This window comes from Meriones unguiculatus, chromosome 3, assembly GCF_030254825.1.
Source record: "Meriones unguiculatus strain TT.TT164.6M chromosome 3, Bangor_MerUng_6.1, whole genome shotgun sequence".
NCBI classification, from domain to species: domain Eukaryota; kingdom Metazoa; phylum Chordata; class Mammalia; order Rodentia; family Muridae; genus Meriones; species Meriones unguiculatus.
The window spans coordinates 110,121,008-110,134,429 of record NC_083351.1 but is presented as its reverse complement, the minus strand read 5'-3'; positions in this window follow the sequence as shown (position 1 = coordinate 110,134,429).

The following is a 13,422-nucleotide window of genomic DNA, read 5'->3' as shown; positions in this document are numbered from 1 at the left end:
ATAATAATAATAATAATAATGGAAAGGTAGAAAATAGCAAACAATACAATGGTACCCAGGTTACATTACTTAGAGATAAATTAGGATATTTGCAAAGGAAAAGGAATCATGTCAAAGATTGAGGTGCACAAGTGAAATCTGATTTTGGGCTGGCTATGCAAAATCTTGGAGTCACTTACTTACCCCTGTCAGAATAGCTGTCACAAAAAAAGAAGAAAAAAGTAAAGAAAAAACTCTGCAACCTTGCTTCACTACCAAATACCAAAAAAAAAAAAAAAATGTGACATTTTCTACCACTATACTACTATAAAACTGGTTAAAATGTTCCACAAAAATGAAATGTTGGGGGAGGTACAAGATGGCAGCTCCAAAAGAACACTGTCTTTGAGGAGCAGGACAACATTTTCCATACAGCGACCAAGAGATTGAACTCTGGGCCCTAAAACAACAGCGATCCTGTTTCCCAGGTGAGAGGAAACCCCCACGGCATGGGAATCAGTTGGGACCACGCTCAGGTCACCCAGCCAGAACCCAGAAGAGATCCAGGGTTGTGCAGGCACTAGGTCACTGGACCAGACCCATGCGCCTGCTTGTCCTGATCACCTTCCCAGGCTGAATTGTGGGCACAAAAACACTAGAGACTGGGAGTCCCAGTCACGAGAAGAACCCACGGGGAAGGAAAAGCAGTGGGACTAGCCATGAGTCACCCATTCTTTACCTGGAAAATGTCTCTCAGACCTGTAGGTACGAGCCTCCATCACTGAACTGGGCTTAAGCCACCAGCCCAGGAGTGGCTGCATGCCCAGCTTTCTGGCACAGATGGAGCTGTGTGGCCCAGTGCAACAGAGACTGGGAGTCCTTGTCAGGAGAGGGCTTCACAGGGAAGGAAGGAAACAGTGCTGACTTGGGCCACCCAGGCATTGCCTGGGGAAGGTCGCGCAGACCAGCAGATACAAGCCGTCATCACTGAACTGGGACCAAGCCGGGAACACAGAGTTTTTGGGCACCCAGCTCTCCTGCACAGACAGAGCTGTGCACCCCAGGACAAAAGAGACTGGGAGTCCCTGTCAGGAGTAAACCCCACAGGGAAGAAAGGAAACAGGGACCCAAATTAAGTCATTCAGTACATCCCTGGGAAAGGTCGCACAGACTAGCTGGAGGGCACAAGCCACCAGCCCAGAGACCTGCTTTGTACCAACTATTCCTCACAGACAGAACTGTGCGCCGCAGGACACCAGAGACTTGGAGCCACTGTCAGGAGAATTCCTCACAGGTAATGAAGTAAAAGGGATGGACTTAGGCCACCCAGTATATCCCCGGAAAAGGTCCTGCAGACTGGCCCAACCCAGGGACCTGCTGTTCACCAGATAGCCTGCTGTTACCAGGATAGCAGTACTCACCCACCACAGATTACCACTTGGGTACTGGGGCACAGAGCCCCAACCTCAGACCTACAAAAGCCCAGGATCCCTGTGATCAACCCCCAGATATTGCTCCAAGGGGCAAACATTTGTCCCTAACAAAATTGACCAAATCAAGGGACACACATAGTACAGCAGCATCTCACTAAATTTACAGCAAGAAACCCAGAAGCAGGGCAGCTGTCTCCAAGACTTCTCCAGGTGAGAGGAGAGCCCTCTCAACTAACAAGGACCACAGTTACCACTCTAGTCTCTAGGCCTGAGGTGAGCTGTGGCAACTCCTGAAAAACACCAGCGATACAGAGACTATACCCAAAAATCTGAGGAGGCTTCCTTCAGTAAAACCACCTTCCTGCCAAGGGGATTTTCTCCACCACAGGATTCAAGGAGCCACCAGAAACTAACTCCAAACACCTGCAATAGCACAATGGGTAGAGTCCAGCGTAAAAGCTCAACCAACAAAAGACAGAGCAATATGGCATCTCCAGAACCCAGTTATCCAGGGGCAAGTAGCCCTGGACACCCCAGCATAAATGAAATTCAAGACAATGACCTAACATCTATGCTCATGAAGAGGATAACAGAGGAAAGAAATAAAATGCATAAAGACCTAGAGGAAGATAAACTCAAACTGATTATGGCCATCCACAAAGAAATAGAGGAAGATAAAAACAAGCAGATTATTGCCATCCAGAACAAAATAGAAGAAGATAAAGAAAAGCAGATTATGGCCATCTGTGAAGAAATACAGGAAGTTGCAGCCAAACAGTTTGTGGCCTTTAAAGAAGAAATGATTAAATCACTGAAAGAAAGAAAAGAAACAGAGGAATGTTCAAACAAACAGCTGAAGGAATTGAAGGAAAAACAGGAAAATACAGGCAGACAGGTGAAGGAAATCAACAAAATGGCTCAAGACCTGAAGATAGAATTGGAAAAATAAAAAAAAAAACAAAAACAAAAATGGAGGAAATTGTGGAGAGAAAGAACTTAGGGAAGAAAACAGGAACTACAGAGGTTAGCATAACCAATAGACTACAGGAGATAGAAGAAAGGATCTCAGGTGTGGAAGATACAAGGGAAGGAATCAATCTATCTGTCAAAGAAAATGTTAACTCTAAAATATTCCTGACACAGACCGTCCAAAAAATCCAAGACAACATAAAAAGATAAAACCTAAGAATAATAGGAATAGAGGAAAAAGAAGATTCCTTGCTCCAAGGTCCAGAAAATATTTTCAACAAAATCATCGAAGAAAATTTCCCCAAGTTAAAGGAGAGGCCAATAAGAATACAAGAGGCCTAAAGAACACCCAATTAATTAGACCAGAAAAGAAAATCCTCCTGCCAAATAATAATTAAAACCGTAATTATTCACAACAAAGAAAAAAATACTAAAAGCTGCAAGAGAAAAAGGCCAAGTAACATATACTGGCAAACCAATCAGAATCACACTTGATTTTTCAACAGAGACTATGAAAGCCAGAAGGTCCTGGGCGGATATCATGCAGACCCTAAGAGAACACAGATGTCAGCCCAGGCTACTATACCCTGCAAAACTCTCAGTCCTTATAGATGGAGAAAACAAGATATTCAATCACAAAAACAAATTTCAACAATACTACACACAAATCCAGTGTTACAAAAGACACTAGAAAGGAGAATACAACCCAAAAAAACTAGCTACTTTCAAGGGAACACAGGAAATAATTAACCTCAATACAATAAGCAACCAAGCACACAAACTTATGACCACAGCCAATATAAAAATCAAAGGATCTAACAGCCACTGGTCATTAATCTCTCTCAATATCAATGGACTCAATTCTCCAATAAAAAGACACAGACTAACAGAATAGATGTGTAAACAAGACCCAGCAATCTGTTGTACATAAGAAACACACCTAAGTCACAAGACAGACATTACCTGAGGATAAAGGGTTGGAAAACAGCTTTCCAAGCAAATGGACCCAAGAAGCAAGCAGGAGTAGCCATTCTAATATCTCATAAAATAGACTTTTAACCAAAATTAATCAAAAGAGATGGGGAAGGACACTGCATACTCATCGAGGGAAAGTACCACGAGGAAGATATCACAACCCTGAACATCTATGCCCCAAATACAAGGGCACCCACATTTGTAAAAGAAATTTAAATAAAACTTAAACCACATATAGATCCCCACACATTAATAATGGGAGACTTCAACACCCCACTCTCAACAAAAGACCGGTCAACAAAACAGAAATTAAACAAAGAAACAGTGTCTCTGACAGAGGTCATGAATCAAATGGACCTAACAGACATTTACAGAACACTACACCCAAACACAAAAGAATTTACCTTCTTCTCAGCACCTCATGGAACCTTCTCCAAAATAGACCATATAGTGGGTCACAAAGCAAGCCTCAACAGATACAAGAAGATTGAAATAATCCCTTGTATCCTATCAGATCATCATGGAAAAACTCTGGACCTCAATAACAACAGAAATAGCAAAAAGCCTACACACAAACATTGAAACTGAACAACTTGCTACTAAATGACAGCTGGGTCAGAGAAGAAATAAAGAAATTATAGTCTTCCTAAAATTCAATGAAAATGAAGGCACAACATACCTAATCTTGTGGGACACAATGAAAGCAGTGCTAAGAGGAAAGTTAGCACTAAGTGCCTTCTAGAAAAAATTCGAGACAGTTCATTTAAGCAACATAATGACTCACCTGAAAACCCTAGAAAAAGAAGAAGCAGACCCACAAAAAAGGAGTAGACGGCTGGAAATAAACAAACTCAGGGCTGAAATCAATCAATTAGAAACAAATAAAATAATTCAAAGAATCAATGAACCAAGAGCTGTTTCTTTGAGAAAATCAACAAGATAGACAAACCATTAGCCAAGTAAACTAAAAGGCAAAGAGACAGCATCCAAATCAACAAAATCAGAAATCAAAAGGGGGACATAACTACAGACACTGAGGAAATCCAAACAATCATTAGGACTTACCTAAAAAAATCTATATGCCACAAAATTTGAAAATCTATATGAAATGGACAATTTTCTTAATTGATTTGACTTACCAAAGCTGATTCAGGACCAGGTAAATCAATTAAATAGTCTTATAACCCCAAGGAAATAGAAGTCATCGAAAGTCTCCCATCCAAAAAAAGCCCAGGACCAGATGGTTTGTTTCAGCGCAGAATTCTACCAGACCTTCAAAAAGAGCTAACGCCAATTCTCTTCAAACTATTCCACAAAATAGAAATAGAAGGAACACTACCAAACTCATTCTATGAAGCCAGTCACTTTGGTACCTAAACCCCATAAAGACCCAACAAAGAAAGAGAATTTGCATTTAATCTCCCTTATGAACATTGATACTCAAATAATACTCAACAAAATACTTACAAACCGCATACTAGATCACATCAAAGATATCATCCACTATGACCAAGTAGGCTTCATCTCAGGTATGCAGGGGTGGTTCAAAATACAGAAACTCATCAATGTGATCCACCATATTAAGAAACTCAAAGAAAAAAAAATCACATGATAATGTCCTCAGATGCAGAAAAAGCATTTGACAAAATCGAACATCCATTCATGTTTAAAGTCTTGGAGAGATCAGGGATACAAGGCACATATCTCAACATAGTAAAGGCAATATTCAGCAAGCGTATAGCCAACAACAAGCTAAAGGAAGAGAAACTTAAAGAAATCCCACTGAAATCAGAGACAAGGCAAGGCTGCCCACTCTCTCCATATCTCTTCAACATAGTTCTGGAAGTCCTTGCTAGAGCAATAAGACAGTTGAAGGAGATCAAGGGGATAAAAATTGGAAAGGAAGAAGTCAAATTATCACTATTTGCAGATGATATGATAGTATAAGTGAGTGACCCCAAAAACTCTCCCAGGGAACTCCTACAGCTGATAAACACCTTCAAAGTGGCTGGATACAAAATTAACTCAAAAAAAAAAAATCAGTAGCCCTCCTGTATACAAAATACAAAGGGCTGAGAAAGAAATTAGGGAAACAACACCCTTCACAATAGCCACAAAGGACATAAAGTACTTTGGTGTAACCCTAACCAAGCAAGTCAAAAACTTGTATGTAAAAGATTTCAAGTCTCTGAAGAAAGAATTAGAAGAAGATACCAGAAGATGGAAAGATCTCCCATGCTCATGGCTTGGTAGGATCAACATAGTAAAAATATCCATCTTACCATTCAAAGCAATCTACAGATTCAATGCAATTCCCATCAAATTGCCAACACAATTCTTTACAATCCTGGAAAGAAAAATTCTCATCATCATATGGAATAACAAGAAACCCAGAATTGCTAAAACAATCTTCTACAATAAAAGATATTCTCAAGGTATCTCCACCCCTGATCTCAAAGTTGTACTATAGAGCCACAGTAATAAAAACTGCATGTTACTGTCGTAGAAACAGAATGGTGGATCAATGGAAACGAATAGAAAACCCAGAAATAAACCCACACACTTATGGACACCTGATTTTTTACAAAGATGCCAAAACCATACAATGGAAAAAATATAGCATCTTCAACAAATGGTGCTAGTCTAACTGCATGTCTACACATAGAAAAATGCAAATAGATCCATACTTATCACCCTGCACATAATTAAAGTCCATGTGGATCAAAGACCTCAACATAAAACCAGACATATTAAATTGGTTAGAAGAAAAAGTGGGGAAGACCCTAGAACTCATTGGCACAGGAGAAAACTTCCTGAACAGATCACCAACAGCACAGGCTCTAAGAGCAACAATCAATGAATGGGACACTGAAAAGCTTATGATGAAACTGAAAAGCTTCTGTAAAGCAATGGACACCATCATCCAAACAAAGCGACTGCCTACCGATTGGGAAAGAATCTTCACCAACCCTTTATCTGACAGTTGGGTAATATCCAGTATATATAAAGTACTAAAGTAGCTGAAAAGCAGGAAACCAAGTAATCCAATTAAAAAATGGGGAACAGAGCTAAACAGAGAATTCTCTGTACAGGAATATAGACTGGCAGAGAAACATTTAAAGAAATGCTTAACCTCATTAGCCATCAGGGAAATGTAAATCAAAATTATCCTGAGATTTCACCTTACACCCATCAGAATGGCCAAGATGAAAAACTCAAGTGACAACACATGCTGGAGAGGTTGTGGAGAAAGGGGATCACTCCTCCACTGCTGGTGGGAATGTAAAATTGTACAACCAGTCTGGAAATCAAGCAGACACTTTCTTAGACAACTTAGAATAGTGTTTCCTCCAGATCCAGCCATACCACTCCTAGGCATATATCCAAAAGAGGTTCAAATACACAATAAGAACATTTGGTCAACCATGTTTGTGACAGCTTTATTTGTAATAGCCAGAAGCTGGAAACAGCCCAGATGCCCCTCAACCGAAGAATGGATGCAGAAATTGTGGTACAACTACACAATGGAATATTACTCAGTAATGAAAAATAAGGAAATCATGAAATTTTCAGGTAAATGGTGGGACCTGGAAAGGATCATTCTGAGTAAGCTATCCCAGAAGTAGAAAGAAACACATGGTATATAGTCACTTATATAGACATGTAATAGAGGATATACCTACTAACATCTGTACATTTAAAGAAACTATTCAAGAGGGAGGACCCTGACTAAAATTCTCAATCCCCATCTTGAAAGGCAAGTAGGAAGGACATCAGAAGAATATGAAAACAGGAAGCAAGCTAGAAACCTGGCAGGGAGGGCCTCTGAAAGGCTCTGCCCTGCAGATTATCAAAGTAGATCCTGAGACTTATGCCCAACTGTTGGGCAATGTGCATGGAATCTTATGTAAGAAGTGGGAAATAGTAAGATCTGGAGAGGACAGGAACTCCACAAGGAGAGCAACAGAACCAGAAATTTGAACACAGGGGTCTTTACAGAGACTTATGCTCCAACCAAGTACTATGCATGGAGGTAACCTGGAACCCCTGCACAGATGGAGCCCAAGATATTTTAGCGTCCAAGTGGTTACATAGTAATATGAAGAGGGGCTGCCTCTGACATAATCTGATTGGCCTGCTCTTTGATCACCTCCCCATAATGGGAAAGCAGCCTTACCAGGCCACAGAAGATGACCATGTAGCCACTCCTGATGTGATCTAATAGACTAAGATCAGAAAGAAGGAGAGGAGGACCTCCCCTATCAGTGGACTTGGGGAGGGGTATGAGTAAAGAAGGGGGAGGGAGGGTGGGATTAGGTGGGGAGGAGGGAGGGGCTTATGGGGGGATATAAAGTGAATAAAGTGTAATTAATAAAAATAAAAAAGATAAAAAATTAAATGTTCACTTATCATCTGATAGTTATTCCATATCTATGTATAACCTTGTTTTACTCACAAAATCAATCTACATATTTAAAATAATAGAAAAAGGAGAGAAAGCTTAGTGAATTTTTTTTTCCTTTTTTGGCTACAGAAAATTTATATTGCTCCAAATTTCACTAGGATAAATCATGAATAAATCTCCCAATTCTAGGGCATTTTAAGGAAAAACAAATTATAAAAATGTAGGTATGCCATTGACTTAACTATTTTCACATTGTATGTGTATATATACAATATATATGCATAGTTATTAGTCCACATAAAGGTTAGTGAGATACATACTAGCTATAAGCACCTTTATATATCCCTAACTCAGTGAAATGACTGAACAAAAATTGTAATCCTCATTGAAGAGCATGTGAATTGAAATCTTTAAGATTATGGAATTCTGTAGCCACTGATGACATCTGATAGACTAAGGTCAGATAGAAGAGGAGGAGATCCTCCCCATTAGTGTGTTAGGGCAGTGTCGTGGGAGGGAGAAGGGACTGGGAGGATATGAGGAAGGAGGATACAGCCCATATACAAAGTGCATAAACTGTAATAAACAAACAAATAAATTAACTAAAATAAAAATTCTATCAAAATATGAAGAATAAAGAGTTATCGGAGAAATTATATTTTAAAACCATGACTTGAATCTGAACGTAGTTGATGCCTTGCTCTCTACTTGTAGTGCTGTTGAGATCAGTTAGATAGAGTGTTATCTTCATCGGTCAGTGGATTTATCTGTGTACTAGTTGGGTTATTAGGAGATGGAATGCATTTGAAGGAAGAGGTCACTAGATGTATGCCTTCCAGGGAAATTCTGGTCCTCATCCTCTCAACCAGCACGTTGTTACCCTACAAGCAGATTTCCCTTCTTAGAGCATCTCACTTTTTCTTTCTTTCTTTCTTTCTTTCTTTCTTTCTTTCTTTCTTTCTTTCTTTCTTTCTTTCTTTCTTTCTTTCTCATGTCTCTGCTTTTTAAAAAGCCTGTAAGCAAAGGAAACAAATAAGAATTTATTGTAGCCTGTAATCCCATGATCCAAAACAAGTCTTTTCCCTGTTAAACTCTTTATTCCAGAGATATTTCTTGTTGGGTCTTTTTTTTTTTTTTTTTTTTTTGAGGGGGCAGGGTGAGGAGTTTGGTCACAGAGACAGAAATCAGATTCACACAGAAATGGGGTCTTGCTTTTGAAATGGAAGTGGAGTTTAGAAACATTTAGAGATGCAGGTTTAGTGAAACTCTAGAATATCGTGTATGGAGATTATACTTCTGGTATGAGCTGAAAGACCAGCAGTCTGATAGAAATATGGATTATGTAGGCGTTGCCCATGATGGTGAAAATGGAATTGACTCCTCTTGTGTGACAGTTCATTTGCGTACATTTTATATTGCCTGGATCTTTTGATGGCCTGATTATTGAGATGACAGACTCTTTCATCAACTGTAGAAAATCTCACCTTACAAGCACAGCTTCCAGGCTAGGGCATGAGTATTTTGGGGTGCTTTTAACTAGGTATAAAATGAAGGTTTTGTGCTAAAATGATTGAACAGTTTTGAAATGCTTGTATTCTGGTCAGAAAAGATACATATCTGTGAAGTTGGAGCCAAAGAAATTGTGTTGCTTGTAGTCTCATCAGAACAGATACTTTCCTCTGAAATTAGAGCCAGGGAAATTGTGTTGCCATTAAGATTAGCTTTGGAGATCTATGGCCTGGTTATTAAAAGGACTGGCTGCCCTTTGAGCAGACCTGTGTTGGATTCCAGCACATATCTGTTAGCATAGTCACCGGTAACTTCAGCCCCAGGTCACCTATGGCCCTATTCTGGCCTCCACGAGAACTGCACTCATGCTGTGTACAGACATGCACGCAGACAATACACATACACATTAAGTAAATATTAGCTTCACTTGAAAAAAAGTTAAGTCCTTTGACATGAATAATAAGAAAAAATGCCTTGAGGGTTTTTCAACAATCAAACAATGGTTAGGCCCCATCTGTCAAAGGCTCATTAATTTAATAGAAACACTTTACTTTAAAGGAATGCCAAGGTTTATAAAAACAAACAAAAAACCTGAATCAAAATAAAGTCATAGCTTGTTCTCTTTTTAAGTCTATTATAAAAATCAGCATAAAATTATAGCATGATGATATAGCTGTTTCCATGATTATATGGCATACAAAGAACAAGTTATGCTTTTTGAAATTTTCTTGTTTCTTAATACTTAAGTAGAAAATGTAACATGTGTATGTGTGTATGTGTGGTGTATATGATTATTTGAAATTCATATATGATATGATGATTTGTGTAATCCAAATAATTAGCATATCTGTCACTACTGAATGTGAATATTGACTCTTCAGAGCCTCCCAACTTTAACTGAAAAATTCTACGCTGTGACAAACTTTACCCTAACCCCTCAAGAAACCAATTGTCTATTCTCTACTTTGAGACTGTTTATTTTAGATCCTTGTAAGAGAAAACAGAGTATATATTTTATGGATAAGCTCAGATATTCTAGAAGAACAGCCTTTGCTCTTAAAGCCATTTCCTGAGCCATCTTTTCATCCCTTCTCCAGCTGTTTCCATATATTTTATTCTGAATTGGGGTTGATCTAAAGTTCTAAGGCTTGCTTGAACTTGGGCTCTGGCTGAAGGAGGTCTTGGATTTATAATCTGCCTCCCTTAGAATTTCTGACCTCACCCTCAAGAATCAGCTGTCTTAATTATTTGAGGAAAAGATGTACTGTATTTTACAAAGGGTCAGTGTTTTGTCTCACAAAAATGAACAAGCCTTTTTGTCCACATGCACTGCTAATATTTATGTTCTTTTATATTATAACTAGTTTATGAAATACGATGTAATATTTTCCTATGATGAATTTGCAGTGCTCTAATGATAGTAATGTTGGTTATTTTTTTCACAGCCTTTTGTCTGAATCTGAGTCTTCTCTGGGGAGTTAATTTGCTCATTGTAATTCAGATAAACATAACTTTTGCTAATTATTAATGTGAGTCCCTTATGTATTTTAGATGGTACCTCCATATTAGGTATATGAATTGCTAATATTTATTATTATCTTAAATATTGATAGCCTAATTTTCGCTCTGATTCTCAGGCAGAAAACTCTGATGCAGAATAAGCAAGAACAACTTGTTTATGGAAATAGCCTATGTTTCCACTTTGGCTCTAGCAGACATATAACCATAATTTAAAGTTCGAATGAATAAGACCCACAAAAACCACTTGTGTTTGAGTACATCCAATGTATCTCTGGAAGATTCTCACCAATCTTACAGGGATAATCTGTAGAGAATTGGGTTGAATTTTCAGAATCCAGGAAGACAAGCAAACAGATTGTAGATTGTGTGGGACAACTGCAATGATTCCTGTTATACCAACAGTAATCATCACAAAGACGACTATAGTAATTTAAATAATAACTACATTTCCCTGTCTTCTATAAATAATTACCATGGGTAGCTAGTACAGAGGATGAAAGTAATTGTATTCTTCCAAGCGCTGTAAGTCACTACATTGAATAACTTTCATATATTCTAACATTATGCTCTGGTATGAACACATTATCATTTTATAATACCATACTTCCAAAAGACAATGTAATTAACATATCTGAATGTTTTCATGGGCAAAAGCATTCTGTGTGGAATTTTTCTAGCTCTGTAATTTAAAACAAAACCCACCAAAATCACTGTCATCACTAAAGCAAAGTTTATATGCCTCTATTTTATTGTCCAGATGATATATCTATTGGAAATGGTGGGGCATTGAAATTATGCACAGGTTGATGTTAATATGTGTCTTTAAATTGAATACCATATTTTTAAAAGAAATTGAGTATACCAGAATTTGTTGCACATATGTTTAGGGTAGTAATGTCTCTTGACTTCTAAACATATCTAACACAACAGTGTGCCATGAACATAAGTCCAATATACAAGGAAAATAATGAATAGATAGATGGATGGATGGATGGATAGATAAATAAATAAATAGATTGATAGATAAATACATAAATAAATAAAAGCCAAGAGAATGTCGGCTCCTTTTTCTGTAGCCCAATAAACTCTTTGAGTATCAAGCTTTGTGATTCTGCCACAAGTAGTAAGAGACAATCATGTCATCATACACTACTTGTAATGATGGAATATACAGTAAAATATCAAGCAACCATAAATAGAAGCCTTCTTTATATTGCTTCTTGTCAAGTGTTGTTGACATCAATAAGAAATGCAACTAATGCAGAAATATATTTGTAATAATGTTGTACATAAGTGAGACAAATCATGTGTGGTCTATTACATTCAAAGACTAAGCTAATAAAATATATTATTATTAATTATTATTTATACATCATATTTATACATCACAAATTTCAATTGCTAATATGCAATATAGAATATCAAGATATCAAATTTATGATTTTTATATAAACTTCAGACAGGTAGATTTTTATCAAATAGTATATATTGTTTTAGAAAATAAAAACTCTTAATACATAAAGGAAATGAAACAATTTGTTTATTTTGCAAAGCATAATTTTTGCAAACATATATATATATTTACTTTTTAAAATTTATTCACTTTGTATCATGGTTGCAGCCCTCTCCCACATCTCCTCCTGGTCACATCTTCCCTTTCTTCTCTCTCTCATCCTTCTCCCTGAGTCCACTGTAGGGAAAGTACCCCTCCCCTACTATCTGACCCTAGTCTATCAGGTCCCATCAGACCTGGATGAACTTCTGTAGCCTGGCTAAGTTGCCCCACTAAGGCGAAGTGATCAAAGAGAAATCAACAAAATTTACATTATGAAAATTTATCTTAAGAAATCATCTTTAAAGCAATAAAGAACAAATATTAGAAAATGGAAGACTTTCGATGTGTATCCATAACTTTACTAATAATGGAATGTCCCAACAAGAAAAAGGTGAAGTGCTAATCATATTCATTTTATGAAAAATTTATCTGGGGAATAGAGGAAATCTAAATGTAATACTAATGATGTTGATAATAGCTAACATTTGCTGAGTAATGATACTGGTCAAATACCTAAACTTAACATGCATTAACTAACAAGTGTCTTTCTCTGTTTCTTGTCTCTGTGTGTATTTTACTTACAGAGGAGAAATCTTACATTGCCTTTTAAAAGCCACATAGACAGTTTCTTCACTAATATAGTAACTTAGGCCTTTTAGCTCTTGACATCATTAGGAATTCATTCCTACAATTCTTGTGAACGAACGAGGATACACATAAATGACTCAAATTGAGTTTTAATATAACCAACAAATGTATGTCTCTTTGGTCTAAGAAATCCTTTATAATGAAAGCAGAAATGATGCTTTCATTTGGACCATTTCTACCAGAAAAAGCTTTTAACTCCAATTTAAGGAGTACTAGCTTTTACTCATTAGAGATAAAGACTATGAAATGAGACAGTGAGACATATTTTAAATAAAAACATCAGCAATTTTTTAAGTTCTAATATACTCTGTATAGTTTGATTTGCTTTGATTTTTATAATTTTTTTTTGATCTCTCAGTAAGAAGGAAGTTACATTTTTCCTCTAGTGGGTACAGTGTAGGAACATTATTTGATCCTTAGTTGAACTT